General features: G+C 40.0%; 1 long non-coding RNA gene across 5 annotated transcripts in view; it reads right to left on the reverse strand.

Moving 5' to 3' along the window:
- The window catches only part of LOC138745467 (uncharacterized), a 100,999-nt gene that overhangs the window by 14,429 nt on the left and 61,806 nt on the right, over positions 1-24,764 (reverse strand). The window contains exon 3 of one of the 5 annotated variants that reach the window (XR_011346291.1): positions 12,855-13,174. The exons of the other annotated variants lie outside the window; for them this stretch is intronic. This is a non-coding gene — a long non-coding RNA (uncharacterized lncRNA). Of the gene's footprint in view, positions 1-12,854; positions 13,175-24,764 lie in introns of those variants that run through there. 5 annotated transcript variants of the gene reach the window in all.

Here is a 24,764-nt window from a genome sequence, read left to right on the forward strand (position 1 = left end):
GTCAGTTTATAAAATGTAATAAATCCGTGTCTCAATATTCATTTTTCAAATTTCATTTAATCCGCACATGCAAAATATTGCAAACAAATCAAAACCAATACATAACACATGCTTCCTTAACATTTTCTCCCGCCTCCCACGCACACCCTGCCACACGAAAGAATCAAGAAAAAAAAGTAAAAAGAGAAGGAAAAGAGAAAATACAGAAAATGAATAAACCCATTATACAAAAGGTTTGGACATTAGCTGAATAACAAGTTGTGACCTAAATGTATCTAATAATTATAGATATAGTTACATATTTTAAATTATATTCATTAAATCCCAGTATGAGTATGACACTTGTCTGTTCCATGCCTATTGCATATCAATTTTATTAACAGATTCTCGGCCACCACTAAATTGACCAGTGGGAAAGCATCTACATCTATTATACCAGTAGGCGGGAGCATATCTCCAGCCATAGCCAATTACAAGCAACACCATACATGAGAAGCTGTCAGTATAATACAACCCCCTTTATATCATCACATTCACCTCTACATTACGAAAGTCCTTTTTTAGGAGATAATGCTCCGCTCTCACTAGTGCTTTTACGCAGATCTACTCGAAATTCTAAATCTCCCCAGAGACTGTCTTATAATCATTTCTAGTCTTTGACATTATTACCTTGTGCTTTTACTATTACCTCTCTAGCAAGTTTTCTGTAATATGTTCCAATTGTTACGAGCACAGTGGATCCCAATGCTCAGCAATAATAGACATTCACCAAGGCAAATGGCAATCCAAACAGAAGTTGCTTGTAACCATCTCCAAACATGTAAACAGAATCAAACCTTAACTTTTAAAATCTTTATTTAAGATTTTCAAATTACGTAAAAACAATACATAAAAATAATAACAAAATAAAACTAAACTAAAATAATATAAACCAACCCTCCAGCCCTCCCACCCTCAGCAAAAAATAAAACATATATCAACCAGCTACAAACATAGACTATATAATATCTTAGGATATTTCTAAACTCATACATTACATATAAGATGACCACATTTGAACAAATATAAAATTACCATGCAAATTATGTTATTTATTCCATATAAACACAAGATCTCAATTCATTATGCCAAAGATTCATATTTACTTTTATATCATCTTTACAAGTAATCACAATACACTTCTGTGCTGCTGCTAATACTAGCTGAACTATCTGAAACTTATCCAACCCCAAACCAGTCAGTAAAACAATATAACCCAGCAAAGAATTCTGGATCTAATGGCAATTTAATCCTAAATAACGTTTTAAAAAGTACGCTATTTTTTTCACAAAATATCACGAAGCTAAACTGCATTTAAAAATGTTCCAGTATGTAATACACATTTGACTGAGAATTGAAGAGAGATTGGATTGTATATGTGATTGCTTCTTCTTTTAATTCTAAGGCACTGGGTGTAGCGATTTTGATTCATAAGAAAGTACCATTTGAGTTGGAATCATTTACGGAGATTTTTGGTAGGAGTTTGATGGTGAATTGTGAATTTTTTGCAGAACCATGGTCACCATTGAATGTTTATGCGCCTAATGTGGATGATGATTCTAACACAAAATCAGGCTAATGAAAATATTTGGATTGGGTTTAATTGTGTTTTGGATCCATTATTGGATAAATCTATGAAAGGTATAAGGAAATAAAACATGGCAGTACAAATGGGATCTTTGATGAAAGATTTCAAGTTAGTTGAAATTTGGAGGAGAATAAATCTGACGGAGAATGACTTTTCATTTTATTTACCAGGCATGATTCATTTTCTAGAATAGATTTCTGTTTGATTTTGGCACATTTGCAGGCTAGAATACTGCAGACTGAATATAAGAGTAGGATTATATCTGATCATGCTATGATGTTTATATCCTGTGTAGTTTCATAAGGTGCAGCATCTGATGAAATGGTGCACCATTTCATCAGATGCAAGGATCGACAATGAGATAGACAACAGACTCGCCAAGGCAAATAGCGCCTTTGGAAGACTACACAAAAGAGTCTGGAAAAACAACCAACTGAAAAACCTCACAAAGATAAGCGTATACAGAGCCGTTGTCATACCCACACTCCTGTTCGGCTCCGAATCATGGGTCCTCTACCGGCACCACCTACGGCTCCTAGAACGCTTCCACCAGCGTTGTCTCCGCTCCATCCTCAACATCCATTGGAGCGCTCACACCCCTAACGTCGAGGTACTCGAGATGGCAGAGGTCGACAGCATCGAGTCCACGCTGCTGAAGATCCAGCTGCGCTGGATGGGTCACGTCTCCAGAATGGAGGACCATCGCCTTCCCAAGATCGTATTATATGGCGAGCTCTCCACTGGCCACCGTGACAGAGGTGCACCAAAGAAAAGGTACAAGGACTGCCTAAAGAAATCTCTTGGTGCCTGCCACATTGACCACCGCCAGTGGGCTGATAACGCCTCAAACCGTGCATCTTGGCGCCTCACAGTTTGGCGGGCAGCAGCCTCCTTTGAAGAAGACCGCAGAGCCCACCTCACTGACAAAAGGCAAAGGAGGAAAAACCCAACACCCAACCCCAACCAACCAATTTTCCCTTGCAACCGCTGCAATCGTGTCTGCCTGTCCCGCATCGGACTGGTCAGCCACAAACGAGCCTGCAGCTGACGTGGACTTTTTACCCCCTCCATAAATCTTCGTCCGCGAAGCCAAGCCAAAAGAAGAAAGAGTTTCATAAGGGATACAATCAACTTATTGGTGGAGATTGAATGTAATGTTATTGACAAAACCAGAGTTCATTACTTTTGTTAAAGAAGAGATTGCTTTATTTTTGGCTGAAAATGATCATTCAGTTTGTAGTAATTTTGTTATGTGGGATGCTTTAAAAGCATATTTACGTTGTCAAATTATTAGTTATTCTACGAAAGTAAAAAAGCAGCATTTGGCAGAAAGTTTAGCTTTGGAGAAGAAAATGATCGAATTCCAAATGGAATTTCAGATGAAGGTTACAGAAGATAAGAAAGCAGAATTGGCTAAATTGAAATTACATTATAATACTTTACAAACGTATCAGTATGAGTGCTTAATTAAAAGATTTTAAAAACAACGTTATTATGTGTTAAGTGAGAGGGCTCATAAGGTTGGCAATTAAAAATGGAACAAGTATCGAGAACTATTAATCCTGTTAATAAGAATTCAATAGTTATAAACCTCAGGAAATTAATGACCAATTTTATTCATTTTACCAGAAATTATATACTTCTGCAGGAAATCAAGATGACGGTTCTATTGAATCCTTTTCATCTAAGTTACATTTGCCGGTTTTGTGGGAGGAAAAATAAAAGAGTTGTAAGCTCCATTTACAGATTTTGAGATTAATGAAAGTATATAGGAGATGCCACATGGAAAGTCTCCAGGTGATGATGGATTTTCAGTAGAATTTTATGTTATTTTATGAAGATTTGTCTTCTATATTTATGGAAGTGCTTCAACAAATAACTGATGATCAGTTATTACCAGAATCTTGTTCAAGTGCGATAATTACAGTGATTTCAAAAAAAGATAGAGATCCATTTAATGTAGCCTCATATCGACCAATTTCTTTATTAAATGTGGTTTATAAAATAATAGCTAAAGTATTGGCAAATAGACTTGTAAATATTTACCACAGTTAGTGCATGTAGATCAAGCAGGTTTTATTAAGAATAGATGTGTATCTGACAATATTCTTAGATTGATAACGTTGATCAAGGCATCCAGGCAGCATTATACCCAACCGTGGTTTTGTATGATGCAGAAAAAGCATTTGATTGGGTTGAATGGAATTTTTTTTTATTTTAAGGTGTTGGAGAAGTTTAATTTCGACTCTCTTTTTACTGGTTGGGTTAAACCATTGTATAAAAATCCGATTGCTAGAGTGGTGACGAATTACTTAGAAAGATAATGTAGAAATTAATATAGTTCGTTGGCATGATGAATTGAGATCTTGCATTATATGGGATAAACAAAATATAATTTATATGATTACTATTCTGCTTTTATTAAAATGTGGTCACCTTATTTGGATTATATGAGTTTAGAAATACCTTAAAATTCTCGATATATTTTATGTTTTTTGGCTCCCCTTGAGTGGGCTGGCTGAGGGGGGAGGAAGGGTGTATGTTATTATTTGTATTGTATAAATTTTCTTTTTGTAATGGTTTTATTTTGTTTTTTAAACGTTTTAAATAAAGTTAAAAAAGCACACTATATCTTACATTAAGTCACCAGCCTTGTTTGCATTGGTCATTGAACCATTAGCTCAGGCAATTCGACAGAATGATAATATTAAAGGGATAAGAGTTGCAAATGATCAATATAAGATTAATTTAGTTGCTGATGCTGTACTGATTTATTTGACATACCCAGAACAATCTTTGAAATATTTAAAGAATGTTTAGTTCAATTTGGGGAGTTATATTGCAATTGTGGAGGGGAATTATGAAGCGAGTGAACATAGCATAAAATTAAGATGGTCTGATAAATTAAATATTTTAATTAAATATAAATTAAATTATGTACCTTTATTGAAAAAAATTAAAATGGATTTGATCAAATGGACGGATCTTACATTAACTTTAATAGGTTGAGTAAATTGTATTAAAATTAATATTTTCCCCATATTCAGTATTTATTTCAGTCAATTCCATGTTTATTTCCAAAGGGTATTTTCAAGATTTGAACAGAGTGCTGAGGAATTTTTTATGGAAGAGAAAACTAGCTGATGTAGCTTTCCATATGTAGACATGGAAGTATGCATTAGGTGGACCTCAGCTGCCACATTTTCAAAATCACTATGAAGCTGCACAGTTCAAGTTTGTTAGCAGAATGATGGATATTAATTAGCCTAATAGTTGGGCTAAGGAGGAATTAGCTTGTATTCATGTATTTGATGTTCATCAATTTATACAAAATTGGAATTTGTGTTTATTGCAGGGATAAGATATGCCGGTATAAAGCATTTACTGAAGAAATAATGTTATAAGTACAAATGGTAAATTATCAATGCAAAATCAGATTTTTTTTCAATGTTTAACAGGTATTTAAAGATATGGCATTCTATGGTGTAAAAGTGATTCAGGATTGTTTTGAAGAGGGATAGTTTCTTTCTTTTAATCGATTGAGGGAGAAATTTGGAATACCAAGAAATTATTTATTTGTGTCTTATCAACTTAGAGCTTTGATGAGGGATTATTATGGAAAGGATATGAGTTTACCTGAGTTAATGAAATTTGAATCTTTGTTTTCCTCTATTCCAAGGAGAGCGTTATTTCAGAAATGTATCAGTTGTTACAAAAGACCATGGAGAAACCAAATTGGGAAGTGATTTAACATATGATATACACCAAGAGGACTGGGAAGTTATGTGTCATGAGGGGGTAATTAAATTGACTAATGTAAGGTGTGTATTGGTTAATTATAATTTTTGCATCAGGTATATTTGACTCCTGAGAAACTGAAAAAGTATGGATTTAGTAATCTGGATCTCTGTTTTAGATATTGGAACTTTTTCATGCAGTTTGCTCTTGTGATAGCGTACAAACATTTGGGGAAAAACTATGATAATTTTGGCGAAATTATTTAAAATTAAACTACCATTAGACCCAGAGATTTTTAGATGGGTTATATGGTTTCTTTGACGGGTTTGGGGTTGGATAGGTTTCTGATAGATTTTGTTCGTTTATCATTATCAGTGGCATGAAAATGTGTAGCAGTTACTTAGAAAGATAATGTAGAAATTAATAAAGTTCGTTGGCATGATGAATTGAGATCTTGCATTATATGGGATAAACAAAATATAATTTATATGATTACTATTCTGCTTTTATTAAAATGTGGTCGCCTTATTTGGATTATATGAGTTTAGAAATACCTTAAAATTCTCGATATATTTTATGTTTTTTGGCTCCCCTTGAGTGGGCTGGCTGAGGGAGGGATGAAGGGTGTATGTTATTATTTGTATTGTATAAATTTTCTTTTTGTAATGGTTTTATTTTGTTTTTAAACGTTTTAAATAAAGTTAAAAAAGCACACTATATCTTACATTAAGTAATTTAGTCACCCCATCTTGGCACATATATGCATTAAGGATAGTTTAAAAGTTAATATTATAATTTTTGAGTAAAAATTAAATTAGGTTTTAAAATTAAACACTTTCTGTTTCCGTACCTATTGCTGCTCGTTTCTTACACAAGAAACGTCGGCTCTTATTTAAAATAACATTAAATCATGCAGCACGGTATCATGCCCTTTCGGTCCAAGCACATTTTGAAAGGTTGGAGGATGCACAACTAGCCGCATTAAACCCATTCAGTGTCGAAGAGACCCGCGTAACAGCGTGGCACTAACCGTTAACTGCTACGCTCAACTTGCCGCCTATGCACCCAATAAATATCGTTGATTAATGGTAAATCAGGTGAGGACCGAGCGGTGGAAACAAACTCTCCCGTCCTTAATATGATTTGTTCATCATGCGTTGTGTTCAGTGATGGGAACTTTAAATAAACTATTCAATATTTAGCCGCTCGCTCCGCGTCAATGGTCTAACACTCCAACAATGCAGAACGGCATGTATTTCTCCTATAATTTGCATATTTTTATAATGTACCAATCCATATAGCGACGATAGAACAATGGAACATTATGGGATATATGTTTCAAGATAGATAGATAGATAGATAGATAGATAGATAGATAGATAGATAGATATTCAATATTTCACAGAACAACAGAGAACTAGATCCATATAACTATACAGCACAGGAAAAGAAATCTGTTCATCATTATAACCTATGCCTAAATATTATACGGTCTGGTGCCTCTGAGTTGAACCCTGTAGACACATCTTCATTTAATTCTCATCCATGTATCTTTACATATATTAAAATTTAATATATATAAATGTAATATCTTCTTCTTTGGCTTGGCTTCGCGGACGAAGATTTATGGAGGGGGTAAAAAAGTCCACGTCAGCTGCAGGCTCGTTTGTGGCTGACCAGTCCGATGCGGGACAGGCAGACACGATTGCAGCGGTTGCAAGGGAAAATTGGTTGGTTGGGGTTGGGTGTTGGGTTTTTCCTCCTTTGCCTTTTGTCAGTGAGGTGGGCTCTGCGGTCTTCTTCAAAGGAGGCTGCTGCCCGCCAAACTGTGAGGCGCCAAGATGCACGGTTTGAGGCGTTATCAGCCCACTGGCGGTGGTCAATGTGGCAGGCACCAAGAGATTTCTTTAGGCAGTCCTTGTACCTTTTCTTTGGTGCACTTCTGTCACGGTGGCCAGTGGAGAGCTCGCCATATAATACGATCTTGGGAAGGCGATGGTCCTCCATTCTGGAGACGTGACCCATCCAGCGCAGCTGGATCTTCAGCAGTGTGGACTCGATGCTGTCGACCTCTGCCATCTCGAGTACCTCGACGTTAGGGGTGTGAGCGCTCCAATGGATGTTGAGGATGGAGCGGAGACAATATATAATATATATAAATATTAAAATTAGTTCGCATTCACCACTTTAAATGGAAGGTCGTACCATACTCCCACTCTTCTCAGTATGAAGAAATTAAAAAGAATCATAGAACATTACAGTAGAGAAACTGAACTGGCGCCGTTAGCCCTGCTAGTCCGTTCAGAAGCATTATATTTTAGATTCCCATTGACCAGTACCCGGTCCATAGCCCTCTATATATTTCCCGTTCATTCAACTGTCCAAATACTTACTAAATATTAAAATTGAGCCCGCATTCATATTCGCAGCTACTTCAGCGTTCCAAACTTCTAACACTCTTTATGTTAAGTATTGCCCACTCATGTTCTCTCAAAACATGGCCCCTTTTAGCCTGAATCCACGTCTTCTTGTTTGTTTCTCACAAATCCTCAGTGTAAAAAGCCCTTTTAAATCCAATCAGTCTATCGCGGTCATTATTTTGAATACATCTATCAAATATCAGCTCATTTGGGTACGTCAGGCTGGAAAACCTTGCTTCCTCGAAATAGTTAAAAACGAAAGAGATAGAAATAAAAGGAGGAAAAAGCTCATGATGGCTCAAGGGAAAAAGAATAAAAACTTCAGCAAGATGAAGAGAGGATCTGAAAGTTTTACCAAAGTTAGCAAACCACTTGAAGAAGTGTATGATATATGCATATTGTTGGCGGGGAAAGTGCGACACGTGTAATACGATCGCTGAACAATAATCTTGAACATTATTTGATTGCTTCCCTGATGCCTGATGCATTGGTGAGATTGGGCACAGTATATGACAAACCTCTGCTTGGGAAACACGAATTGTCCGAATATATTGAAGCTTTCCTTTTTTTGGAATAGCAGTTATTAATGTTGATTTAAAAGATTTTGTTAAGTCCTTAACATGTGGAGTGTGGTGACACATTTCCTGTTCCCCAGCTTCAGCTGATAGTCTCATCTCTCTGGTTTGTTTTGCTTGTGCACAGCTGTAAAATATTCCCCTGATAAGAAATGCCACTCCTCCCCTTTCAGCACACTGCATATCCATTATACCCATCCTCTTCTATTCTGAATTTCTTCATTTCAAACGAATTGGTGCATTGTTCAATATGCCTCTATAACAAGTACTGTGGAGTCGGGGATAGTTGATGGGGAGGTGAGAAGAACAATCTTGGATGTCTTTAGGACGTGTGATAAACCACATAGGAATGGTGCGACTCATGTCCTAATTCTGACCTGTGATTATATATGATCGCCCTTTTACAGGTTTCAAGGCGAATCAGATAAAAACGGACATTGTCCACGACATTTCAAATTCTGTTTTAGATCCACAGAATAAGAGTGGACAGTACTCGGGCCCTTGGACTATTATAGACCCTAGCGCATCGTTGGACCCTCATACCACTGTCCTGCAGTCATTTCATCCCTATATACACCTCGCACGCATATAATGAACCACATTTTGTTGTATGTTAAAATTTACTCGGCAAATAGTACTTTTTCAGACAGAAAGTTCACACGCCCACCACTCACTGTGAGAAAAATGTTCCAATAATATTAACACTAAACCTCTCTCGTTCCGCCCTTAAATCGTATCCCCTAGCTTATATTTCATCAAACCTCAATGGGAAACCCGTCTTGTACGTTCTTGAATTATAACTCAAATAAATTTGTTTATCTCGTTCAAATCTGCTAAGTAAGTTCCACTGTAAAAGTGAAGGCGACAGAAGTTATACACGAGGTGGCGCCATAACGAGAAAATTATTCACTCTCAATTTTTCAAGATGTGTTGCATTTCGAAAGCGTCCTCTGTCACCCAGTCCCTCATCACCGATACAATGCCGTTTCATCACTGCTACAATCAGGATATTGCTACAAGAGACTGAAGACACACACTCAAAGTCACAGAACCAAATTTTTCAACTCCAACATGGGCAACTATGATCGGAATATGGACATTACAGTAATTACTTTACTCTGTTTCGCACTTCAATGTAAAAAAAAAAGATTATTTAAAGACCTGTAAATTAAAGTAATTTCACACATTGCTTGCAGCACAATACTGGTTCCAAGAAACAACAAAGTTACTGATACATTTTGTTTTGTCAAGGAAACTGATTTTAATTCTAAAATCTGCTCTAAACTTTTGGCGCTCTTATTGCATGATGCCCCATGCAGTTCAAACTTTCTCTTTACACCTCATTTCCTCAAACTCAAATCCCAGAAACATCCAAGTCAACTTTTTCTGCACTCTTCAGTTTTATTAATCTGCTGTTATCGTAGACTTGACTCTCATGGTTATATGTAAAAGAGAAAGTAATGCATGGAACGATGAGAGTTGTCATTTACTTTACACATCTGGATTACTTGGTTTCCGCTTTAGCGAGTTTGAATCAGAACTCATTTCACCTGTCCAGGCTTAAAATCGATTTCAATCAACAATGAAACATTTACATTCGAAGGAATACATACCCTTTCGTTAAGAATGGGGAAGTCATTTTTCATTTCTTGTCCCTGTGATATATCTGAAATCATCCTGGAAATTTACATTCGTTTAGAGTGTTTCCTGTACAACATTCCAAGAATATGGTCTGCATATTAACCATATCAGTGGTGTAAATAATGTGATTGCTTATTGTTTGTCAAAATGTTAAAATTGATTGTATATAAAAATACTTTCAAAATTGAATTATTGTATTATACCATGTTATATTGTGTATTGTTATCTCTTTAGTAATTTTAAGACAGTTTAGTTATAACTGAATTTTAACTCAAGAGTTAAGAGTACCTTTATAGGGGGACATGGTGTGACATGGTATTTTGAGATGGTTTTGGAGGAATTGCTAAGCAGCTTCTCCGCACAAATTATAAAACACAGAATATTTGCAGTTCTTTTGAAGAAACCTTTATGTAAAAATGCAACCAAGTAGGAACCGCATCAGCTTGTCTGGGAGGGCATGTGATTTTTGCAGGCAGAGGCAGAATAGTGTTGCTTTCAGAGAGGGAGAGAGTGAAACAGGAAAGAGAAACATAGTAATCCGTTCCAGAAGAATAAAAGGCTGATTGGTCAAAGGAAAAGTATAGCTCTCTGAGGTGCCCCGAAAGAAAGTGGAACATCTGGAGAACACTGAGGCGGAAAAGTTTCGTCATCAAGACTGATTGGAAAGTAATCATGCACGGATGTCCTGTAACAAAAGGAATCTCTGTCTGAAAATCAGCATGAACCCTCCTGAGTGGTAACTATTTGCCTGTTAAGTACCAAAGACTGGTAAACTTTGTTAGTACTAACCTCTGTTCACAGTACACGAATTGCCTGCAACCAGCGAGATTGGAATGTGATCCAAAGAACTTTTCTAATCTTCAAAATATATTACACACGCCTGCGCTTAGTATTAGAGGGATAGGTAGGTTAAGTAAGTAGATTAAGTAATAAGTTAAAGTTTAATTCTGTTTTCTTGTTCAATTATAATTTAAAAACCTACTTTTGATCAAGTAAGCCTGTGTTGTGGTGCATATCTATTGCTGCTGGTTTTGGGGGGTCCTCTGAACTCCGTAACAAAAGTTAAATAGATGTTGTTGCTGTTATGGTTGGCGGAGTCGGTGGAGCCTTGTGCATTTATTCGGTAATGACTTGGTTCGTTCATTGCATTGGTCAATGTGCGGCTGTGCCAGTGACCTATGTGTGCAGAAAAATATGAAACTCGACAAAATATGAGACTAGACAGGCAACTATTCAGATTTTGTCTTAAATTCACTCATTCATTTCATCAGACAGATAAAGCAGAAATTAGAATTTAAAGATATTGAGGTGCTGTTCAGAGAGGGCAAATACTTGGTTGGAGAAATTTGATTTACTCTGCACTGAAAAACTGGTGAGTTTCATCAGAAAAAAATATGTCATAATCACTTCAATGTATTATTAGAAACGTTCATCCGATTAATTAAAGAAATGTGCTCATCTTAACTGATGAACACAACCACATTCCACCTAATATTCCCACAGGCGGGATTTAATTTCTTGTTAAAAAGGGTGCTTTCACTACACAAATTTACAGTCAGGTAAGTATTTGGAAGCTGTAGGTAATAGGATGGGAGGTAAATTTGGGAAGATACTTAAAGTCACTCATGAGATCGGGAGGATATACTATCCTGCATTGGCAATATTTGCAGTCCCCGGTAAGTCAGGAGAGCGACTCTTTTTCACGTGCATTAGATTGTCAAAACGTTTTTAATGCTGGAATGGCCATTTCAAACAGCATCCAGCTTCACATTAGATGTGGCCTTGACAATGTACTGACATATTATTAGGATTTTCACATCGATGTGTGGCATAGGAATGAGGTGAGGAGAAGAAATTCTGATTTTCCGTTTACATCAAATTGATTTTCCCTAATTGCCTTGAAACACTGTTGTTTGTTTTGTGTCCAAAGATGAATTGCCGGTGATGAAAGTACAGATGGAAACGGCAGCAACTGCCGTACCGAGCACGTGAGGCACCCGACGTGATGGTTAAGCGTAGCAGAAAGATAACATTTCACATCGTTCCCTATTTTCATTTCTCACTGACATTTAACAAACCATGCCTTACTCTGATATATTGCATTCGCACAGAAGACAGATGTAGTCAAGCTGTAAAACAATTGGACAATTATTTTCACTGTGATTTATTCTTATAAATGCATCGTTCAAATTAATTGTCGCATGTATCAGGAGGGAGTAATTGAATTTGTTCTTCGCGTAATTGAACTCACATGTGGTCCTTAGCACTGGAAATTATGCACAGTGAATCCGTGCCAAGTTACAGAGAGGAATTAGTTTGTACAGAGGAAGTAGAAGTTTATTTTCAAATGTGATTTAATTTTAGGCGTCTGATTACACTGGTAGAGGATATATAGTTGGACCATGTAGAACCTGCACTCACGTGCTTTCCGATTATTCACGATGTTGTGTGGTATGATTGGTTTGCTCTATAAAGCAACAGAAGAATTGATATAATCATTATGGGATTGAGAATGCACAATAGGTTCTGCAGCGTTGAGAAGAATCTGCATATTTCTGCGATCAATGACGTCACAAATCCGATAACACTTATTCATTGAACCTTACCTGACACATTCAATAGTATTTCTTTTGAGGTTTTTATGTGATACAAGTAGCATATCAGGATTTTCAGTTTCCTGTGGATGCCGAGGAGATGGTTAACAATCTCGCCGCGCTGACATGGGTGCAACAGAATATGTCTATCGAAATAGTAACTCTTAGTAAATGTTGAGAAGTATAGTATGTTTTTTGGGAAGATGATGATGCCAAATAGCCACCAGTTTCACTCATTTCCCTCACTTATTTGTATCCAGTCAAGGCTGTGGTGTAATGCACGAATATGTAGTTTGTCAGAGCTGTTTTTGGCCGTATTCGTACGTATATAGTGAAAGACTACAAAGAATACAGAGTAGCGGGTACTTCTATTGGTAATGATCCCGGTCGAGTTGAGTCACAGATTCCCACGGATCCGAACCACTGAGATATGTTCTGTCACTACAGTCGCAGAGGGTTTCGAAGTCCAAAGGCATTTGGTCTTGGTGATATTGTTGATGCATTTCAGTTCACGGCTGTTCTGTGTTTTCACCAATTATTCCCTGAATGGGGTGGAATTTTGTCCTTGCTTTAAGCTGGCTGGAAGGAATGGAAATGGAATCAACCCGCTAATAAGATGAATCGAGTGAAAATGCTGAAAATGTCAACCTAGACCGATATTTAGATTGATAACCCGTGGTCACTTCAACCGGTGGATCGGATCGTGTTTATACCCTTTTAGCCAACTGACGCGAATGTGAATATCATTTATCAAATATCAAAATTATCAATTTCCGTTCGGTCATTATATTAATCTGAAAATGATTTGTTTTTAATTCAGTTCACAACAATTTAAAGAAATTATATATATATAAACTCATTTATCTATCTATCTATTTATTTATTTATTTATCTATTCATCCATTTATTTATTTATTTATATGCACATATATACATTTTATCATTATAGCTAACCTGATAACGATTGGAATCCTGTCACGAGGAAGGTGCGGTCTCTCTAGATGTGTATCCCAGTACCTGGTAGCCATGGCAGTGGCTGATCTACTGGTTATTATCTTTGATCTCATATTGAGGAAGATGCCGATTTTTTATCAGATGCGGTTGTTGCGGAATATCTACGTGTGTAATATTCATGCTATCCTGCTTTATGCAGTGACAGACTGCTCTGTGTGGTTCACCGTCATGTTCACCTTTGACCGACTTGTTGCGATTTGTTGCAGAAAGCTGAAACCTAGATATTGCACTGAGAAAACTGCGTCTGCGATTCTGGCAGCAGTAATTCTATTGAGCTGTTTAATCAATATTTTCTATTATTTCTTGTTCTCACCATCGTACAGCTTCGGGTCCCCGTGGTTTTGTCACGTTGCTGTGCTTATTATGGTTTCATATATGTGGGCAACAATTGAATATCTTCATTTCCTCTTAACGCCCATTATCGCCATTGTTTTAATCTTTCTCCTCAATATTTTAACTGTCAGACATATTGTAGTGACAAGTAGGGTCCGACGAAGGCTCGGTGCCCAGAGGAGTGGAAGAATAACAGAAGCGTGTCAAAAAGACCGAGAAATGGAGAGCCGAAGGAAATCTATATTTCTTCTGTTGCTCGTCTCTGGAAATTTTATGATGTTATGGGCAATCATTACATTCTGTTCAATAATGGCGCGAACGCAGTATTTGGGATATGATGTGCTCTATTTTCCCCCTTATGTAATGGAAATCGGATATATGCTCCAGATGCTGAGTTGTTGCACAAACACCTGTATTTATTCTGTGACACAGTCTAAATTCAGGGAACAGCTGCTGACTGTGTTTAGTTATCCATTATTTCTCCTTGCAAGGTTGAATATTCCCTCCAAGAATATTGGGCATTGACATCATCTGGTCAATGAAGAGACAATAATCGGAAATATACATTCGGTCCTTGGAATCTGGGACAGATTAAAAGAAAGCCATTAACCAGTTCAAAGGGGTATTATTGCAGGATTTGCGTCAATATATTAGTGTACAAGCGACGCGCGATCATATAAGGTGCGGTTTATATCGTGTTTTTAATTTATCCACGTGATTGACTGGATATCGTATGTGTGCTCCGATTTTCTACACCCGAGTTCCTCGAATAAAATTCAAACATTCCTTCCTTAAACAATGCATGAGAAGTATCCTTCCTTCATCTAATAATCGTTTTCCAAGTGTTCTTCTATACAAGGTAAATCATTTTTCAATTTTACCACCCCACATCCCCATCACAGATCTTCAAAACACATGGAGTAACTTTTATTTACGAAATATGCTGACTGTGTTAATTCAGAAGTGATTGCGGTGTAAAGCGAGTACCCTGGCAAACTCCTCTAGTCCTCTTATATGATCCTCTGATCATATAAGCGTGCCTGGGTTTCTATATACCTTCCTTTAGCCGCTTGGAACCACTTTTCTGATTCATTAACAAATAGCCCTATCTTCTGATTGGCGCTATCAATATATAAGTAAGACACATTTTAAAGGGTATTATGCTGTCATCAAAAAAATCCTATTTTCAGTTTCAACTCCGGTCTTCAGTTCAAATGTCAGGGCAACAAGAGGCATAACAATAAATTTCTCGTGCTGTGCGTGGGCGTACCTTTTTCAGTCTATTATAATTAAAATCTTAATGTCTTGGCCGGGCGTTTTCCCTTAGGTCTGCTTGGAGTATCTAGTGATGCTGTCCTTCAAGCTTTACTGTAGTCAGTGTTATTACCGGAACCTGGAATTGTCCTTTCCAGCGAGTTCCCAATTTCTTCCGATCCAATTCTTTACCAGAACGTATTTCTCAAAGTTGATATTAGGATGTTCACACTTCCATCTGTTGGATGAGCCTCCTTTAGGTGTGTTTGTTTTAGCTTGGAATACATCTCTCAAAATATTTAGTTCAATATATCAAATATTTGCTTATTTTCTCAATTAATGATAATAAATCCATCCCTACTGGTGGTGCGGGCTTTGCTCTCCACGATGTCCTTATTGGCTGTTTATGGACCATCTCTGCTGCAGATAGCCCTTACTTAGCCAGCGTTGCCATCTGCATTTAAAACAGTGCTAGGGGTAGCACTTTCTAGCCAATTCTAGCCCTGATTCCTCAGTCAATTTGGCTAGTTTATCTTTTTTTAAAAAATTTGCATATTCAACTATTCCTGCTGGCTGGGTTAATAGGAGAAGTGGAACCACTGTAAACCCCAATTCCTTCATCCAATTCAACCTAGATTCTGCTGAAAACTTCGTCAATTTGTTTTTTAAGGGCACAGGTCAATCACCAGTAACAAGACAATACTTATAGTTATGTACTTAATTCTATTAAATCAACCCATATACACTTAAATGATAGGCATTCAATTTCTTTTCAAGGATCATGCTGTAAGAAGAAAATAATTCCTTCCTTGGAATGTCCAACATTCTTAGATTAGTGATGTAATCCTTAGACAATCTACATATTTGAAAAAAAAGTATATATATATAAATGCAATTTATTTTACTTGAACTACTTAAGTAGTTCATTTGGTAAAGAAGTTGTCCAGCAGGTGTGGTTCATAATTTGATTCTGGCACACCCCTACTGTTAACAGAGATTAATGAAATGAAATTATGCTTCATCCCCCTATCAGGCAAGACGTATTCAAGCAGTTTATCACTTTTTGTGAAGGGACGGTGAAGGGACCGTTTATAATAGCAGCTTTTATAGTAGCATCTGCATAAGCATTCCCAATGAGTAAAAAGTACTGGTATGAGCATAAATATTCTTTTCCCTATTATGTAGGCTCTGACAAGGGCAAACAATTCAAATCCCTTGGAAAACTGGATGATAAAAGGAAGCCGTCTTCATTACTTCATTTCTGTATTTTTCACAAGGCAGTTTTTAAAAAAAAATAATTCTTACTTCTGTGTGATTAGATTTTACTCCTATACGAGTTAGAACCAGGAAACACTACAGAGGTGGAACACCATTTCTTCATTGTTACATTTTTAAGTCCAACAACTTGTGAATTTGCTGCATGGTTGAAGCTCTCTGGAAGGCAGGTTAAAATTACTGCAGATAAGTTTCAGTTCAAGCTCTTTAACCTCTTCTTCCTCACTCATGCACTGTCTTTCTACTGTCAATGAAAGTGCAAGGCAAGCTTTCAAGTTTGTTTTCTTTTACAAAATTAAAAACAAATTTATATCAAACCTAACTTTGAAATTTCTTTATCGTAACTAGTGAGTCACAGGTCTGGACACTGTAGCAGCTAGGATATATATGGGGGTGGTCTTACCCACAAGGAATCTTTTGATTCGTCCTTGTCATCACTTTGCAAGAACAGGGTCGCCCTGCCTGACATCCAGTCACTGCGAGGTTTTTTTAAAAAATCACCTTCTGCTTGTTAACCATTTGGCCCGGAATCTAATTGTATTTATCATATATTCAATCTGAAATGCTAAATTAGTTTCACATTCTGTGGTTAGTCCTGGTCTGTTCCTTATTTAAATGTAATTTTTTTCCCCATTGTTGTGGAATAAGTAACTTAAGCACAGCGGAATTACTGATTAGGAAGCCTTTATTTTAAAAGCTTGGTACCAGGAAGAGATCAATATCCTCTAAAAGCGAAGATCCAAGTCTCTTTCTCTAGCTAGAATAAGCGTCTAGATTTATAATCAGAATATATGTGATAACAGGAATTTTACAATTGTAAAAGAAAATTTCTTTACAAATTGTACAAGACATCCATCATCTTGAAAGTCATTAAAGCTTATCAAAACAGTAAATTAAAAGAAATTTGAGGGAAAAATTCAGTCCTCCCTGTTAGAGATAACACTGCTTAGCTCATCCATCTTTTAGTTTCACAGCGGACAGACAGAGGAGCCAGGGTGGGGATTTAGAATAGCAATTAGCCATTTGTTCAGACCAGGCAGAAAAGTTGTGTGTCAGCTTAAATGCTGTATGAGACTACGTAATAATAGCAAATTGTGAAGCTTCAAATCATAAAATTTATTCCGCACACATCTTAAGTGAACAAAAAGTTTAATTTCAGCCTTAAATAAATATTCTGCACAGACAAGTCAGGAGCTGCCAATCGTGATTAACTTTACTTTGATAACCAAGCAATATTCCAAACATGTAATTCAGATTCCATCGCTTCCTTCTTTGTGGGTCCCATTATCTCTTCAGCTCTTATAAAAGTATTAGTTGCTTTGCCACGGCTGTATTACTACCATTATAAAATTTTTTCCTGCTCCATGTAATTGGAACACGAATGGAACATGTCACATATAACATCTTCTGACATATCATTACCTTTTAAACTCGACCATAAATTTACCTGGCCGTCCCTTCCCTGGTCTCCAGCTCAATTTCTACTTTTTCTGAGTTTTGCAATCCACGGTCCAAATTAAATCTTTAACCCTGCTTCAAATATAAATAATACATTGGCTGTCCCGGGGTCCCCACATCACTCATTTCCAATATTTGACCCATAGGGTGGTTTACTCCTTTCTTATCACACATTTGTTCCATGTTGTGCTTTTGTTCTTCTGCGCCACTTGAGGTTCCTAAACTTCATGTGGGGATTTCCCCTCTTAACAACCAGTCTAAGGCAGGGCATCAGAATTAGGACAACATGTTATGTTGGACAATACTTTAATCTTTTAACCAAGCAAATCCTCAAGCCTTTATCCTCTGTGTGCTCGGGATGCGACAATCGTAATTCAACTGGTGTCCGTCAAAGTTATGCTATAGGGAGGGAGGGATCAATTGATCTCATACCTTAAGAGAAAAAACCGGGCAACTGTGTGGAAGGAAACATGACGCCAAGACAGAAGGGGGTGAGGGAGTAGCTCGCACGAAGTTGTTGGAATGTGATAAGGATGCGTCCTTATCTGTTTCCTGCTTTTCAATCTGTCTTGTAACCGTACTGTGTGAAAGGAAGTACATATCCAGTAGGAATGATTGAAGACTTGTTTGTTGCGGGTTATAAAAGCTTGTTCTCTGCCTGGTACGGGCAGAGTCTTTGTTGTGGACTCTTCAAGGTTAACCTTGTCAATAAACTCTTCTGAAACGATCTCCCAGGCTCTGTTTTCTATTTAAATAATTATAGAGTTCCGAAGAAATCGGCAACAGAATCTGGCGCACCGAGTAGGGTCCTCGTTTACAGGATCACGGACAGAAGTGAGCGGGTGACGGCCCTGACCAAGAACCTAGTTGAAAGGGGGTGGGGGGGGGGGGTGAGGCAGGCTCACACACCACGAGCCCTGTATAGAAGGGTAAGGTGATCGTCGAGACTTCTGCAAGGACGGAGTGAGACGCACGTCGAGACCTCCGTAAGGATGGAGTGAGACGCTGATACGAGTTAGGTAAATTGAACTCTAAAGCAACCCGGGGCAACTACGCGCATAAAGGTAGAAGAAAATTGTTGTTGCTTTGCTATTTTGGGTATCCTAATTCTGTTAAGTCCGCAGACAGATTGGAAATTGTCAGACTAAAGAGACAGAGCCGGGTCGAGCGACTGGCTCCGTTCCCGGAATAAAGCCTAAGCCTGCCATGGTAAGATCTACGAACAACGCAAATGAAAGGAACTGGTAGGATACCCGCTGCAGCTTCCGGGCTCGCCAGCGGACATCGTAATGAACGAGATGGGTAACTGGGACTATGCCAGTAACAATATCTACGGATGGTACCAGGGAGACTGGCCATATGGGGGAACACTTGATTTAAAAGTAATATCCTACTTTAAAGACGACGTTCAGTCAGGAGGTGGGGATCCAACATTCGATGTTAATTATTTTAGAGACTGTTTTATAACCTGGACCAAGATGGCAGGGCGCCACCAACCGTGGCCTAAACTGCCGCAGAGTAAATCACCTTCTAGCCCCACGAACCAACCGCCTCCATATCCCGACCCGAACGCGAGGGCCCCCCAACCCGTCCCGCTGTATCCACGATTGCCCACAAACTATGACAGGAAAGGATGGGATGATCTTAGTTAGACCGCCGCCGCCTATGGCCACCCATAAATGCCGGAAGCTGCCTTGCCAGTGGGGGCGGCGGCTGGTCCAATACCTCCTCCCGTAACTGCTCCCGCAAGTGTCCTGCCCGCACCGCTGGATGAGAAACGCTGCCCAGGGATCCCACAGTGAGAAGGCACCTCCCAAGAATGGAGGGGGCGCTGAGGAAGAGTAAGGGGATACCTGGATGCAGGTCCGTACCCGGAGTCAGTCCAAAGCTGGTCTAACTGATTCTACTACTCGATACCCTAGAGTTATGAGAGGCAACACCCCAATCTTGAAATCATGGACGCCAGCTGAGGCGCGGGATATGATCACTAATGCCCCTGACGCTATTAAGGCCCCAAATAGATTTCACCACTGGCTGGACCAAACCTGCCACCTTTACCATCTCCTACCAGGAGACGTCAGGTCATTACTTCAGGCCGCTTATCGCTCTCATTGGCAGGCGTACCGCCTGGAGATAACGGGAATTGGAGAACAGACAACACTATGGCGGATAATGGAAATGAGTCCATGGTCCACTGGTTACAAAACAGGGGAAGAGAAGCTGTCATGCGGAGTGCCAAACGACACGGGGATATTGGAGAGGACACCCGCTTTCTCCAGAAAACGGAGACGAAATGATGGAATTCGTAATTTGATTTAAAAACACCTGGGAGGAAAATGCTGGGGTGCCCTTACATTATAACCAGACCTTGGTGGTCAAACCTTGCTGAATTGGAAACTGCCCCAGAATGCAAAAATGTATAAGATGAAGCAATTGGATTGGCAAGGAAAGAACTGGGCGGATACTATCACGGTACTTGCTAATATGGATAGGGAAAGATTGGCTACGCAAAAGGAAAAGCAAGCCGGACAGTTTCATATGCACATAAAGGGAGAAGAGAGTGGATGTTAGATCCCGAAATGAGGGTAATCAGTGCCGATCAGTGCCGCAATTGCGGAAAATAGGGTCATTGCGCGTGGGAGTGTAACCTCAATCACGAGGGAGAGGCTAGCAAAAGGGTGGTACCCGATGCCCGGAGGAATTCAGACCCCAGACAGGTTTAACCCGAGCCAGAACTGTGACGCCTATGGTCAGCGACGCCAATTCTCTTTTCGACAACCGAACTCATAGGGGTGCCAAGAGAAACAGGTGGTGCAGGCTCCCCATTTCCATTTGTACTCTAGCAGAGAGACCCAACCCATGATCAGTGTAAAATTGGAAGAGAGGGAGAGTTTAATGTTGGTTGATACTGGAGCCACCATGTCCTCTGTTCCGCCATCCTCGGGAGTGTCCCTTAGTTATAAGACGATTGGCAGCATTGGGGTACATGGTAGTCCTATGATAGATCCACTTTCACAACCAATGACCCTAATGGATGGAGACACCAAGATACAAGAAGAGCTTATTGCTTCCGCCACTACCCCTGTCCCCATATTAAGGAGACAGGCTCTGTACAAAATTAATGTGACATTGTACTGCACATAGGAGGGAATATTTATGGATTTTCCAACCTCTCACGCATATCAGCTCATCTGCACAATGGCGGACGATGAACTCGATATGAACAGAAATCCAACTCACTTTGGCTAGTAGCTGGAGATTAACCCCTTTCTCGAACAATTGGAAGAAGTAATGAGGTTATTACAAAGGTCACAGGAATTTTCGGCCCTGCAGCAATTGGGTGCTGTCCTGAAAATTTTGACCGGGGTAAAGGACTTCCATGTGACATCTGGGTATTTTGCGCCCAGAGAGGAGGTCTCACATATAACGGGACAAGGGGACTTTGAGGAAGTAATTGTGGGACCGCGACTGTTTTTCGGACCAGAGGGGATAGGGGCACAGGCCGAATTAAGCCTGGACCAGACATCTTGTTTCCAACTGCCACACACAGCTCCACACGTCACTTTGGCGGTGCGTCAGCTTCATGCGAAAGAAGAGGGACAGATGGTCACGATTTTGCAGAAACACAATCATTGGCTGAGAGAATCCCAACACTGGGCAGAAAGGGCTTGTGAGGCATACACTGACTTACAGTTGAAAGAAGCATATTTTAGTTTAGACATCCTCTTTCACTCCCCTGACACCGGTAGCATTGGGATGGGAAGAAAAATAGTCCCTGCGTCTTTCTGCCGAACCTGTCCGCCAGAGTCAATCCACGATAGATGGCCGGCTGCCCTAGCGCAGGTCTACATGAAAGTGTGGGCACAGTCCAATACGCATGAGGGGTTTGTACATACTGCCGCGCAGCACAAGATTACAGTGAGGGAGAGAGAACCACTGCCAGCGGTAAAACAATATCGCCTTTCTCCGGTCGCTGTTGAAGGCGTACGAGGCATCATAGAGGACCTGGAGCGACAGGGAGTGCTTGTTAAAATACAAAACCCCTGCAATACGCCGAACTTTCCCATACCAAAGAAGGTCAAGAATATCTGGAGATCTGTCCAGGACCTCAGGGCCATAAACGACATTGTGGTGCCAACCGCAGCAGAGGTTCCAGACACCAACACCATCCTGTGTGCCATACCTGACACCGCCACAACTTTCTCTGTCATTGACCTGTGTTCTGCCTTCTTCTCCATTCCATTCGCAAAAGAGAGCCAATACCTCTTCGCTTTTACCATGGACATGACTTCCCCAGGGCTATACCGAAAGCCCAACCGTATACACAGCTGCTGTGCGAAGAGACCTGATGGAGCTCACTCTACCAGGTGTTTGACCCTTTTGCAATATGTGGACGACCTGCTAGTAGCCTCCCCCGACGATGTTGCATGCGTTGAAGATACTGTCGCTTTGCTACAACTCCTCGCCTGCCAGGGCCACCGTGTCTCCATGCACAAAATGCAATTCTGCCAGAAGGAAGTAAAATATTTGGGATATATTTTACAGAAGGGAGAGCGAAGAGTGGGTCCAGAAAGGACAGCAGCTGTATTCCAGACAAACAAACCAACCACAAAAAAGGGAATCCTGGCTTTTCTGGGCATGGTGGGATACTGCAGATAGTGAATACCAGAATATCGAGAAATTGACGCAGCACTAAGAGCAGCTACTGTGAAGGGAGAACCGGAGGAAGTACGGTGGACGAAGGAAAGAGAGCAAGCCTTTCTGAATTTTAAGCAGGCTCTGACTCAAGCCCCTGCTCTGGGCCTCCATAACTATGAGAACCCCTTCATGCTAAATGTAGCGGAGAAGAATGGATTTGATTGTGGAGTGCTGGTGCAAAAGTGCGGAGGAGCGAAGAGGCCTTCAGCCTACTACTCCACCAAATTCCCGTTAACGGTAATAGGGATTCCTCCTTGTCTGCGGGCGGTGGCTGCCATTGCAGAGATAGTAGAAAAATCGGTATTGCTGGTGCAGGATAGGCCATGAACGTTGGTCACGGATCATGCCCTGATCAACTCGACATCGACACAGCATTTCACTACAGCCCGAAGGAAAGGATATGAGGTGGTACTGTTATCCCGACCCAATTACACTTACAAAATATCGGGGTGTTACAACCCTGCCCATCTATTGCCTGAAACAGAAGAGGAAGACCACGAAGGACACGACTGCGTGGCATTGACCGAGCTTGTGACCAGCCCAAGACCTGACCTAAAGACTGACGCAATAGAAGCAGATATCACCTTATACGTTGACGGGTTTTCACACCAGCCCCGGGACAAGGTGCTATATGGTAGGTACGCGATAGTGAATGATGACGAAACTATCGAAGCATATGCCCTACCAGAAGGCATCTATAATAATTCTCAGTACACTTTTGGGTGACCCACAGTTTCGGCCAGATATGGAAATATAGAAATATAGAGGGTTCATAACAGCCAGTGGGAAGGGGATGTCTTAACATGCGGAAATTATAGCTGGAAGCCATCCAACTCCCGGCAGAGTTGGCCATTGTTAAATGTCAGGCTCACACCAATCAGAACGATCCTGTGTCAAGGAGTAATGAGCAGGCCGACATGGTGGCCAAACTAATCACCAGTCAACAGAACTCCATGTTACCCATGACCCTCAAGCGAGAGGTCAACACTCCTGAGCAATACCAAATGATACAGGAATTAGATTTGAAAACTGCACAGGAAACAGCGTCCGTGGGAAACCCAAGGATGTCAGATGGTCAAAGGCATATGGACCGGCCTGTACCAGCCTATAGTGCAGTTAGCACACGGACGAGCCGATTTGGGAAAGGCAAGAATGCTACGTAACAAGGAAAATTTGGTTTGGACCTGAAATCTCAACCAACATAGAATGGGAGGTGAGAAACTGTCTGATCTGTCAGCAAAAAAAATCGGGAGCACTCGCCTGCCAAACTTGATAAACTTCCCCCCGCTCACGCCCCTTTCGAGAATTTTCAGATTGACTTAGCTTGTAAAGGGTTTAAATACCTATTAGTGATCATTGACATGTTCACACAATGGATAGAAGCGTACCCGACAAAAAGGGATGAAGCTGGGACAGTAGCTAAGATTCTGATGAAAGATTTGATTCCCCGCTGTAGGATCCCGACGGGAATAAATAGCGACCGAGGCTTCCACTTCATTGGGAAGTTAGTGACTCCAGTAAGCGAAATAATGGACATAGATTGGAAATTCCACATATCGTATCAACTTATATCTTCTTGTATGGTGGAAAGTTTAAATGGAGAAGTAAAAAGGGGATTGGAAAGAACGTGTGGCGAGACAGGACTGCCCTGGCCTTGGCTATGGAACGCCCTATGCAATCAGATAAATCGGAATACAAAATTGACACCACACGAGGCTCTAATGGGGTGACTTATGAGCACGGGAATAAGACCCCCTATGATGCCGGAAGAGATTACCAAGGTTTGGATACAGGGAAGCACCCTAGCACCCTATGCCCAGGGGTTGTGTGAGACTGCCCTTCGACTGTATGATAAGATTAAAGCCGCCCAGGGACCATGGCTGGAGGGAACACCCACCCATGAGATCAGGGAATGGTGAAAGCGCTCACGATTGTTCATTTCTCTCCTTGGTGGAGAGAAAGTCCTCCTAGTCATAAGAATTGCCTTAATACACACGCAACCCTGTGTAAACCTTTCCAGGAGGATGATACAGACAAAGGCAATGCTTGCATGGACAACAATCAATATACTGGGGCTAATAATGGGGAGATTGACGGACGTACCCACAGAGTACCCACAGATCTTTCCCAAGGAGAA

This window comes from Narcine bancroftii, chromosome 11 (assembly GCF_036971445.1).
Source record: "Narcine bancroftii isolate sNarBan1 chromosome 11, sNarBan1.hap1, whole genome shotgun sequence".
Lineage (NCBI taxonomy): Eukaryota > Metazoa > Chordata > Chondrichthyes > Torpediniformes > Narcinidae > Narcine > Narcine bancroftii.